Source organism: Eschrichtius robustus, chromosome X, assembly GCF_028021215.1.
Source record: "Eschrichtius robustus isolate mEscRob2 chromosome X, mEscRob2.pri, whole genome shotgun sequence".
In the NCBI taxonomy this organism is placed as follows: Eukaryota; Metazoa; Chordata; class Mammalia; order Artiodactyla; family Eschrichtiidae; genus Eschrichtius; species Eschrichtius robustus.
The window spans coordinates 131,837,050-131,849,332 of record NC_090845.1 but is presented as its reverse complement, the minus strand read 5'-3'; the positions used below and the strand labels follow the sequence as shown (position 1 = coordinate 131,849,332).

At 48.3% G+C, this 12,283-nt stretch overlaps 1 protein-coding gene across 2 annotated transcripts in view; it reads right to left on the bottom strand.

The window, feature by feature from the left end:
• The window catches only part of MTM1 (myotubularin 1), a 104,314-nt gene extending 97,753 nt beyond the window's left edge, over nt 1-6,561 (bottom strand). For both annotated transcript variants that reach the window (XM_068532983.1, XM_068532982.1), the window contains exon 1: nt 6,505-6,561. The gene's annotated coding sequence lies outside the window, so the exon portion shown is untranslated. The remainder of the gene's footprint in view (nt 1-6,504) is intronic.
• Between the last annotated feature and the right edge of the window lie 5,722 nt (nt 6,562-12,283).

Sequence of the window (12,283 nt, the reverse complement as noted above, 5' to 3'; positions counted from 1 at the left end):
AAATCTGAATGTCTGGGTGGGGCTGGGGCAGCAGGTCGTTAAGGCTCCCCAGGTGATTCTAATGAGCAGCCAGCGTGGCCAACCACGGGTCTGCAGGTCCGCAGCGCGCAAGGAAGCTTCCATTTCCGCCCTGAGCCAGAGGAGAGGCGTCCCTTGAGTCCTTTGAAGATGCCCCCGAGAAAGAAGCTTGCATTCCACACGTCTACCGATGGCGATTTCTCAATACAGGTTACCAAGCTGAAACCCAGAGAAGAACTCTCTGAAACAAAGTTGTGAGGATTCAAATGAGATGTACGCGGTAGCACCGGGCAAAGGGCTCCGCACCGATTACACCGAACGTTAATTCAACTTATTACCCAGGCAGCAGAGGCTCTAACTGCTCTTCGAGCATTGACAGCAAATCTCATGACATCATCATCAAATCAAGGCCAAAATGTATCTCTCAAAGCTATACTGTCCAACACTTGGAGCTGCTAGTATGTGGAGCCTGAAATATGGCTAGTCCAAACTGAGGCGTGCTGTAGATGTAAAATACCTGCTGGATTTCGACAACTTAGTGCAAATAAGGGGAGGGGAACATCTCACTAATTATCATACTGATTACATGTTGAAATGATAATATTTTGGACATACTGGGTTGAATAATATATATTATAAAAATTGATTTCATCTGTCTTTTTTAACGCGGCTACTAGGAAAACGGGATTACACATGTGGCTTGAATTATTTTTCTAATGAACAGCGTGGTCCCAAAGGATCTGGAAGCCGGGATGTGAACTGCTACTTAGACCAACTTTCTCAAACTTTAATTTACATACAGATCACCTGGCGGTCTTGTTAGCCTGCAGATTCTGGTTGTGTAGGTCTACGGGGGCCTAAGATTCTGTATTTCTCCTAAGCTCCCAGGAGCACGGGCATCAGAACAATTTTATCAACAAGGAAAAACTGTTTTGTGGCACAGACATGATGGGAAGCTCTGGAGAAAGGATCATGTCATTTCAGAGCTGATAATAGTGAAGAAAGGAAATGGCAGCAGGGTTACACTCAGCCTCAACTTTAAAAAATCAGTTATTATGTCTCGCAGCAAGGGCTACAGAGAGGTGAGGGCCAGCTCCGACTGTCCTCCACCTGGGAGGGCGGCAGGGACTCCCACTCTCTCTGACAGATCCGGGAGCACCGACGTGTGCAAGAACATCTCAGGACCAGGAAGCTCAAAATGGAATCCTGACTGGGGGTTCTTCTATCCTGCCTGCCACACAACCAGTGTCAACGGCAGCACCCTCCTGGGGTCTCACTGGAACCGAGTGCAAGTCTTCCTTCTCACTGTGACGCACGGATAGTACTGACAGGTCGCAGCTGGTCACTGCTGCGCAGGTACATTTCCTCTTCCAGTAAAACAGCTCGGGCCGATTCCAGGCCCGCTGGAATGAACCCTGACGGCTCAGTCCCCGCCTAAGTCGTCCCAGGGCCATAAAGGAACTTGAGGGTCATACAAGGGCATTTCAAGCAACACCACCTGATGCTAAGAATCCCTTTTATGACCCACCTCCGCCTCAAGAGCTCCTGTGAAGGTGAAAGCAGGACACCCTGGCGGAGCAGCCCGTTCCATTGGAAGAGGAAACACACAGTGCCTGCTTCTCACAAAATGCCCAAGGACAAGATAGCAATATATAACAATTATCACAAGGTAAAGAAAGGGCATCACCTATAACAATTATCACAAGGTAAAGAAAGGGCATCACCGTGTTGCTGAGGTCTGTAGGCAAGGGAATAAGAGCTGAATGAGTTACAAACAAGTTACTTCTATTTTTACTTTCAATTATTACCTTCAACTTCCCTTACCCCTTCCCACCCCCAAACATACCAACAAGCAAAGCAAAAAACAAACCTAAACTCAAACTACTGGTGACAATAGTCTAAAAATCCAGAAGCTGGGAAGAAAAAGGTAGGAGAGCAACGTGTGGGACCTCTCGCCCCACTGGACTCAGCGCTTTCTTATTCATTTGCCAATCGACCATGGAAAGAAAGACTAAGCATGAGCTCCCTTTCATCTTGTGCTCATCGGGTTCTCTGATCTCTAGACAGATAACAGAATTTGTTGAAATGAACACATCCCAACAATTCTAAGCTATGCCCCCTTGTCCAGTTCAAGTCAAAGAACATTTACTAAATGTCCACTGCGTGTACAGGGCCATGTTAGGTTTCACCTGCCCAGAAAAAAAGTCTTCAACCTCAGCCCTCTTTATTACAAGCTTGGAAGATGAAAAAAATTACTGCTGAAATACGCAGGTGCTACATATCACGAGAGTCAAGGCAGAGCACCACTAAACATACATGAAATTTCAGAGCTACTTATGGAGTCATTTCAAGATCCTGAGAAACAAATTCAAGTAACAAGAAGAGTACTCGGCACCCATCCTGTTCGAACAGGGAAGGTGCTGTGGACCTGAGAGCAATCAAGTCCCTGGATTTCTTCCTATTCCGACCCCAGGAGTGGAGGAACTCGGCAGGGCCTCAAGCTGCGTTGTGGAGCTAAGGTAAAGTGTTGATTTAAAAAAGGAAAGGCTTCCATTCTGAGACAGGAAAGGCAGGCAATATTCCCTGGTGCAGAGATCACCTCGTTATCGCCCTGGGATTGTTGGCTACACAGTACTATCATTTTAGGAATAAACAAAATGGAAGCTCACAAGGTGTACCAATGGCTTCAGGTCTGAGAGAGGCAACAAAACACTTGCATATTTCAATGCTGACACCAGCTGGGGGGGGGGGGCGCGGTCAGAGAGGCCACACCTACAGCTCCGGGAGGGGGGGGAGATGGGCCAAGAACAGGAAGGAGGCTGCCCTCTCACACCAGTTCTCCAAATAGCGACGGCTTATATAACGCACAGATGCGATAATAATAACGCCGTACAGTCTGCAAAGGACGCTGATGCACACTGGATCCTCTGAAGAGCTCTGGGAGCTTGGTGGTACAGGCTGTCTTAGCTCTGTCTTACAAATGGAGGAACCACCAGCAGTGAGGCGAAATGACTCGTCCAGTGTCACGGAGTTAAGAAGGGGGCTTTCTACCACCTCCCACAGACACAAGGCTCCTTTACCACTCTTTGTTCCTCGGGTAGAAACAGAAAGCACTAGTGCACGATGCCAATTTTCTGAAGAGATGCCTGCTACATTCTTAAAAAGAAAAGGATGCAACTCTCCTGGTGGTCCTGTGGATAAATCTGCTGTAAACGTTTAACATGAGAAACCATCCTCTGACTACAGGATGGCAACTGGATCTCACTCGACTAACCCCAACTGGGTCTCCTGGTCCTCTCTGGCTCTCGAGGGAGAGGAACTGGAAGAAAGCCTCTCTTGCTCTAGTCCTGTCTGTAGCAACAAACAACATATGGGCTCGAGTAATTTCTGAGTCCAAACAGTAAAGAGAACTTAGCCGTGCAAGAACTGTGTGAGCTGCTGCCAATGTCACCTGAAACTCAAAGCTCGGGTCAACAAGGAAATGCAAGGAAATGTCTAGAAAATCATGCTTACTGGATTTCCAAAAGTTTATTGGAACATGGTTAGAATCATTTTTTTTTTCTTTAAAAGAAAGGAGTTCCATGTAGCTCAAGTCAGTAACAGTTAACATTTCTTGCGTGCCTACTATGTGTAAGATGCTATTGTAAGCACCTAACATACCTTATCACGCAGGCTGGCCAACAACCCTGGGAGGAAGGTACGGTTGTTAGTATCTTCATTTTACAGATAAGGAAGCTGAGGCACAGAAGTAAGGAACTCGCCCAAAGTTAGATAGAATTCAAATCCTGAGTAAACACCTTAAAGGTGAACGACAGCCCCGGTCCCCCCATCTGCCAAAAAGGAATAATGAACAGAGAAACTAGAAAATAAAGAAAGCAGAACTTCAAAGAGGTCAGAAACAGGGAAGGGAAATTACTAGCAAGTAATGAAAACAACCACTTATTCTTTGATAAAATTGAAAAAACTTTGGAAATAAGAGAAACTCTGGCCTTTTGAAATCCTTGGCCACCAGTTCAAAATGTGGCCTAAGCCTTGAAGAGGCTCCGCTTTTCTCCTTATTTTGGAGCCCCCAATAAGAGCAAGAACCCCATGTTCTTTCAGTGGTTTTTAAAGTAACTACATTCTGTTAATCCTCCTTTCATTTTGGAACAAAGAATATTGGCGTATTTTTTGAGTAACTTTAATGATTTTTTGGAACCTATAAAAATGAAAACATTTGCTTTGAAGCCACTGAACATACAGAATAGGAGAGAACTGAAAAGGTACTAAGCAGATGAAATTCTATGGTAAGTTATCACTAATGCCATTTCATTGGCACTCTTCTGGGAAAGTTGGGTGCTTCTTGACTCTAGAGCTAATTTCAAATTGAACTAGTTTCTTTACAAAGCACACAACACAAGGAATGAGGATCCCTTCACATGACAGGTTCCCAGTACAAACCAGTGTGCGGGAAGAGAAATCCTCGTTGTCAGGTAGCTCACAGCCAGCAGACACTGGCATGGGATCAACACCCAACCCTGACCTCAGTCAGCAGGGCCTTCCGTAGCTGGAGTGAGGCAGCTACTGAGATGGCGAGGGATTTGAAGGGCGCCTCCCTGGGTGTTTGAAACCACTTACTGTTCGCATGGGAGGGGAAAACGCAAGTAAAAATGAGGCTGTGACAAACTGATCATCCAAGAGGCAATGGCGGGAGAAATGATGACCCCGTAGGATCTCCCGGATTCAGACAGATTTACTTTTGGATTTGGCGATTTGCTTTAATGGAGCCGCCGCTGACCATCTAAGACTAGCGATGCTAAGTGATACCCAACCCCCTCTCAATCATGCTGGCCTGCTGGATGGTCATGTCAGAGTTTCAGAGCTCTATTCTTCCTCATAGAGCTCATCTCCGCCGGAAAATCTATCACTGTTTATTTTTTTATTGTCCGCTTCCCCACACAGAAGCTCTGTAAGGCAGGGACCTCGTCAGTGGTGCCGTCTGCTGTCTTCCCAGCACTCAGGACACTGCGGGCACAGCATGGGCATTCTGCGTTTAATGAATGAACCCACTGACAACTTAATAAATACAAGTTAGAATTTTAAGGTAAGGAGGCCAATCGTTAAATAACCATACTAGACTCTAAAAGCCCCTACGGATGCTCTCCACTTTCAAGTACCTCGGGAAGCTGCTACACAGTGGCAGGACCTCTGGTTTGAACCGCCTCCGTGCTGTGGAATCTCTCAAGGGTATACTGGGTTTTGTGAAACAGCCAAAAGTCATTCAGAGTCAAATCTGGTGAACGAGTGATCATGCCCAATATATATGTTGGATGAAAGGGAAAGCTGTCTATAAATGAACAAGCCTAAGAGTCTTATCTGGCTGGTAAACTGGTTTGAAGGTAATTCAAACCTGGTCTGGACTACAACAAAATCGCTGGCTCGGTCTCTAGACTCTACGGTGGATACTTCACAAGGAACAAAACCGAGCTGTGATAAAAACTACCCAGGCTACACAGATGCTGAGATGCCCCCGGAAACCTGACTTGTGATATTAGCTTTGCCTTTAAGTTGCCATTAAGTTGTCACATTAGTTAACCTCTCTGGGCCTTAGCTTCCCTATCGGGGAAACAAGTGAACTATATAAACGTAAAGGTCCCAGTCAATTCTAATACGGCCTGATTCCATTCTTGTGAAGGTCTACTATGTCCGTTTAAAAACCAGTCTCAATCCACTTCGCTTCATACTTTGCATGCGTCTATAAAGCCCGTGATATAGTTTTTGCAGCAGATTGATTTCATATTTGCTTAGGCAAAAACTAAAATTAGTTTTCACTTCCTGAGCGCAGCAAGACAGTTAAGGGAGGCAACCCGGCAAAGGGCGCTTGCTCGTGCCTGTGCATACTTCCGACTGCGTATCAGGGAACTAAGCGTTCCCTCCTCAGATCTTCCCTCAACTGTTGCAAAAGCAGATAAACCTCCCGTGCACGGCACAAAAACACTGGCCGGGAGCGCCGATCGAGTCTTCGCGGACAGTGCCGGGCTACGGCCCCTCCGCAGGACCCACGGGGGATGCGGCAGGCACCCGCCCCGCCCGGAGGGCCAGGGTGAGGACCAGCCGCGGCGCGTCGCCGCTCGGCCCGCTCGCCGCCCCGGGACTGGGAAGGAAAGTCCGGGCAGCGGCCGCGACGCCCCCACTCCCCCAGCCTCCCGGCCCGATTCCTGTCCCTACCTTCGCCCGCCGCCGGCCCGGGACCTTGGGCGGGGAGAACGAGGGAAGCCGGAGGCACCTGCCTGCTGCTCCCCGGCCTCAGCCCTAGCCGGCCGGGACAGCGAAGGCACTCGGGCTAATCCCCCTCCCCCCGCCCACCCCCGCGGGTGCTGCGAGGCCCCGTGGGACTTGCCGGCCCCGGGAGTCCCAACTTCCTCTTCCCGGCCCCCCCCCCCCCCACCACTACGGATCCCCGCAGCGCCCGGCTCGGAGCCAGGCCAGCCGCGACCGCGCACCCACCTCGGGGTCCCGGCGCCACCGCCGTTGCCAGGCTGCTCGGCTCCCGGGCCCCGCTCCGCCCCCTCCAGGGCCCGCCCCCTGCGGCCTCCCCGCCCTCGGCCACCGCCCGCCGCCCTCCTCCGCGCGCCGGTTGGTGGGGGTGCGTCACGTGCCGGGGGCGGGGCGGGTAGAGGGCGCCGGCCAAGCCTGGGGAGCAGCTCCGAGGGGCGGGGCTCTTCGCCCTGGAGGCTGCTGGGAAACCCTGTTTCAGGGGCCTGGCGCGTGGAGACAGCTAGGAGTTGTAGTTCTAAATACGGTGCCGGGAATGGGCGGGACCAAGATGCTAGGGGCCACCCCTGTTAAGAGAAGTTGGACTACGCGCCGAGCGGAGGCCGCTGGGAAGTGTAGTCCGAGAATTATTCTTTGCGTCTCACTGTTTTTCTCCCATAAGGGGGAAACCCAGAGGGAAAACTTCTCTAGATAAAACTTTAGCGGCTGTCGCTAAATTGAGCTATTTGGGGGCTCATAGGGTTGGCTGCGTGAAGTTGAGATACTGTAAGGGAAAAAAATTTCACTGACTCTGGTGTCCTTCATGCTGCGTCAGCACCTTTACAAGAACTCTCTTGAGACTTAGTGAAAGGAAACATTTCAGGACAAAGTTCCTTCTACTTTTTTGAGGTTTGGGACAGGCGACCATTAACCCAGTAAAAAGAAAGGAATAAAAAAGACAATTTCAGGAAGATAATTCAGTGTGTAGTTAGAAAAAAATACTCATAGAATATCTGTAATAGTCCTTGTGCTACATTATAGTTATACATAAGCAGCTCAGGTAAATGACGGTAAATAGGATTACTTTAACATGCCGTTTTTTGCCTCTTCTACTCTTAGTACTCCAGCATCTAAAAACACGATACCACTATATGTGTGTCTGTGTGTGTAAATAACCATATATCATTTTATATATATATATACACACACACATTAACGCTACTGAAGAGTCAAGATTTCTCATCTGAGTAACAAGGCCCTTCAGACGCGAGCCCCACCTACTCTTCAGCCACGTCTCCCAATGTGCCTCTTCCCTCTCTCTTCACTCCAAGTTCTGGTCTAATCACAGGGAACTTCCTTCTGTTCTCTGGATGCACCACTGTTCTTTCCTCCCTCCAGCCCCTTACGCTTGTTCTTCCTTTCTCCTGGATTGACCAGACTCCTAGAAAGGCAGCAGAATAGCACTTGCTCGGGGCCAGGCAGAATTAGAAGCTCCCCCCTCCCCCAGAGCCCTTCTCATAGCACTGATGAGAAGTGCTTACCCTTCTGCCCTGTCAGCTCCCCTCCCCAGACTGGGAACTTCTTTGAAGCACATTCACTTTTGTACCCGATTTCAAAGAGTGCTCATTAAAGCTTCTTGACTGCGTGCGTTGCGTCAGTAACCGAATTCCCGAACCTGTGAGTCTTGGAGCAGAGGGAGAGAGGGCCCTGTGGTTGGATGGAGGGAGGGCGGCCGCTGGGTGGGAGGCCTTGCCTACCGTAGGCACTGCATTCAAGGATGAGGCTGAAGCCCTTTGCTCAATGGGAGTGGGGGGCGAGGGGCAGGGCACAGAGCAAGGACACTCCTCGTCCTAAGGAGGTGGTTACTGAAGAAGATTTCTCCACCACCTCCAAACTGGGTCCAGCCCCGGCCCAGCCCAGCTCCAGAAGGAGGCAGCCCAAGCAGAAAGGGCCGAGAGAGAAGACCAGTCTTCTGGCCTGTGAAATGGAGGGCGAGACCCCTGCCTGCCTGCCTCACAGCGTTGTTGCGGGATCACGGGATCACGTAGGGAAGAAAAGTGAAAGCACTTGGAAAACTGTAAAGGCTGAACCCTGCAGAGGCGTTCCCACCTTGCCCTTGGCGAGCTGGCCGTAGTCTTGACCAAGTCCTGCTCTCCCTCAGGCTGGGGCTGCAGCTCACAGTTCAAAGTATATGTGTGAGTGTCTGTGTGTGTGTTGGGGGTTCTTCAGGCTTCCTTGTGTTTCACACGTGCACACACACTTCAAATGCAGGGACGTGTGGAGAGATGGCAGGCCTCCCAGTCAGGGACTTCTGCACAACAGAGAGGGAACAGCAGTAGACTTGACAGAGGCTGCTTCTCCGATAAGCTTTCTGGTAGGGCATCCTGCACCCATCCCCACCAATGGCCGCCTGCTTTTGCTAAGGCACAGACTAGAGGTGCCTCCTAGGTTCTGGGCTCCATCCTGTTCCCCCAAGTTGGGGGAAGTAAAGCAGGCAGAACCAGGAGGGGCCTACACCATTGGCCTGGCTAGGTATGCCCCTTCTCCCACCCTCAGCCTCCTGGGGGAGAAGCAGGCCTGAGAGAGGAAATGGCCTGTTTCCTACTTCTCTCCCTCAGCACACTCACCCCAAGGGCCCTGGTGATGATACTCTGACCCCGGCAGTCCCCACCCCGCCTCGGCTTGATGCAGGCTGGGGGCTGCGATCACCTTGTTCTACCAGGTTCCCTACGTTGGGCCTGAAGTGGAGGAAGTTGGAGGAAAGGGAAGGGCATCCTTATAAAGGAGAAAGCTGAAGACGGAAGTGGTCAGAAATGAAAACTTTTCGATGTAGCTACAGGCCACTGGGCTCTGGCAGAAAGTGCTTGGAATCAGGAAACCTGGATGCCAGTCCCAGCAATTCTATAGACAAGCTGTTAGCCTTGGGACTAACCCCTGTTAGTCCCAGCAATTCTATAGACAAGCTGTTAGCCTTGGGACTAACCCCTGTTAGTCCCAGCAATTCTATAGACAAGCTGTTAGCCTTCACCTCTCTGATCATTAGCTGCTTCCTCTGTAAAAAGGAGTCGAAGGCCACTTCCCAGGGTTGCTGTGTCCTAGCACAGCAGGGATAGGGGTGAGTGTGCGGTAGAGTGTCAAGGCAGCAGTGTGCCCAAGCTGCCAGGTGGCTGATGGGAAGAGAGGTGGGAGAGGGCGGGAACAGGCCCCTGGGCATTGGCACGAAGGCCCCTGGGCTCGTGCTAGCTCTTCCATCTGTTGGGTGTGTGACTTTGGGCAAGTACATCTCTTGGAACCTGGATTTCCTCATCTGTGAAATGGGGATATTAATATCTACTTCATAAGCTTGTTGTGCAGAATAAACACATGAATGCCTAGGACTAACTTCTGCTTCTAAAAGAACCGCAAAGTCCTTCTGCTGCCTCCTCTCCACCCCGCCCTTTATTTAAAAAGTAGCCTCAGCAGAATGGTGCAGCCACTTTGGAAAAGAGTTTGGCAGTGAATTATCAAGTTAAATGCACACACGACCAAGCAATACCACTCCTAGGTACTTATCTAAGACACAAGGAAACTTATGTTCCTAAAAAGACTTGTATTCAAATATTCATAGTAGCCTTTTAAAAATAATAGTCAAAAAGGTAAACATCTCAGATTCCCATCAGCTGATGAATGGCTAAACGGGGATAGGTCCACACAATGGAATACTACTCAGCAATAAAAAGGAAGAACCACTGAAACGTGCTACAACAGGAATGAATCTCAAAAATGTTATGCTAAGGAGAATACATAATATACAAAATGTTATATACTGTATGATTCCACGCATATTACATTGGGGGAAAGGCAAAACTATACTGACAGAAAGCAGATTTGTGGGGCCAGAGGTATGGGAAGGGGATTGACTGCCAAGGGACAAAGAAGGGAGTTTGGGGGGTGATGGAAACGTTCTGTGCTTTGATTGTGATGGTGATTACATGACTGTATACCAATGCCCCAAACTCATTAAACTCTAAACATGAAATAGGTGCATTTTGTTGTAGAGAAATTATACTTCAGTGAAGTTGAGTTTTAAAGGGCGGGAGGAAGTAGCCTCAGTGAAGGTTCCTGAGGCTGCCCACAATTGTTCATATGCTTCTGTTTGGTTGGTTGGTTGGTTGGTTGGTTTGTTGGTTGTTTTTAAGAGGCCCAGGGCCTTGAAGGGTAGAGGGTGGTGATGCTTGCCTTACACATACCAAGGGTGTGCTGTAAGGCAAAAGCTCGGGTGGGGCTAGGGAAGAGCCACCACCAGGAGAAGATGGTGGCCCAGCCCCGTAGGGGTGGGATGAGGAGTGCTTACCTGGATGGAGCATGACACTTGTGGGCCCCAGGGACAAGAAGTTTCCCCCTCCTTCTCTCTGGGAATTGCCAGTGACCTGTGGCGCACACGGAGGGACTCCAGGATACTGTGGGGGTCCACCTGGACCCTGTGTTCATCTGTAGACCAGGGTGCTGTTGCTGCCGTTTCCCTTCCAGTTCCCTGCGAAACTCAGTGTTGAGTCAGGGCCTCCTCGGCGGGGCCCCGCTGGTCAGCAGGGTCTATTTTCCCAGGTGCTGGGTGGAAGTCTGAGCCAAGGAATGGGACATGAAAACACTTACACACAGAGAGAAACCCAGATTTTTTTTTGTCTCAGGGCCCCTTAGACACAGGGACCAGACATGCAGGGATTATTGTTACGACGTCACAGTATTTCCAAGGGCCACCTCCATTTGTCTCCCTCATCACCGCTAGGCAAATAGAGGGTGTTCAGGGACGGCTTTGAGGTTTAATCCACAAGCAGCCTGGTGAGAAAATTGCCCCAGGCCCCAGTCGGATCACACATCAAAAGGAAGCCACTCGGAAGAAAGGCCAACTCACAAGATACCCTCCCTCTGCCCCCAATTATGAGTTTTATTTAAAAATCTCAGTTTCTTACACTAAAATTTTTTTGAGGAAGTAAGCCCCATGAGGAACTATTTCATGATACATTCGAGTGTGTTTTATTCAAAACAGATTTTTAAAAAGAGCTTTATCTTTTTATTTAAAGGGGCTGGCCTGATTCATGTTGAGGTAAATAGTACGCTATTTTCAAACACTGAGAGATTTGGAGACCCAAGATTGAAACTGAACAAGAATATATGAGAAAGGGAGAAATGAAAGGGGAAAAACATGAATCTCAGCAAATATTTGCTGAACCTGAATCAAATTTTGTTATTTAAGATTAATTAATCAAAAAGAATAAAATACTTAGGAATAAACTTAACCAAGGAGGTGAGAGACTTGTACACGGAAAACTACAAAACATTGCTGAAAAAATTAAAGGCAAATAAATGGAAAGACATCTGTGTTCATGGATTCAAAGATCTAATATTATTAAGATATCAGTAGTACCCAAAGCGATATACAGATTTAATGCAATCTCTGTTGAAATCCCAATGACATTTTATTTTTGCAGAAGTAGAAAAATCCATCCTAAAATTCATATGGAATTTCAAGGGACCCCCGAATAGCCAAAACAATCTTGAAAAAGTAGAACAAAGTTGGAGGGCTCACAGTTCCTGATTTTAAAGCATACTACAAAGCTACAGTAATCAAAACAGTGTAGTACTGGCATAAAGAGAGACATACAGACCAAGGGATAGAACAGAAAGCCCAGAAACAAATCCTTACATATAGGGTCAAATTATTATTAACAAGGTTGCCAAGACCATTCAGTGGGGAAAGGACAATCTTTTCAATAAATGGTGCAGGGAAAACTGGATATCCACAGGCAAAATAATGAAGTTGGACCCTTATCTTACACCATACACAAAAATTAACTCAAAATGGATCAAAGGCTTAAATGTTAGAGTTAAAACTATAAAACTCTTAGAAGAAAACAGAGGGAAATCTTGACATGGATTTCTTAGATATGACACCAAAAGCACAGGCAACAAAAGTAAAAATAGGTAAATTAGACTACATCAAAATTGAAAACTTCTGTGCATCAAAGGACACAATCAACAGAGTGAAAAGGTA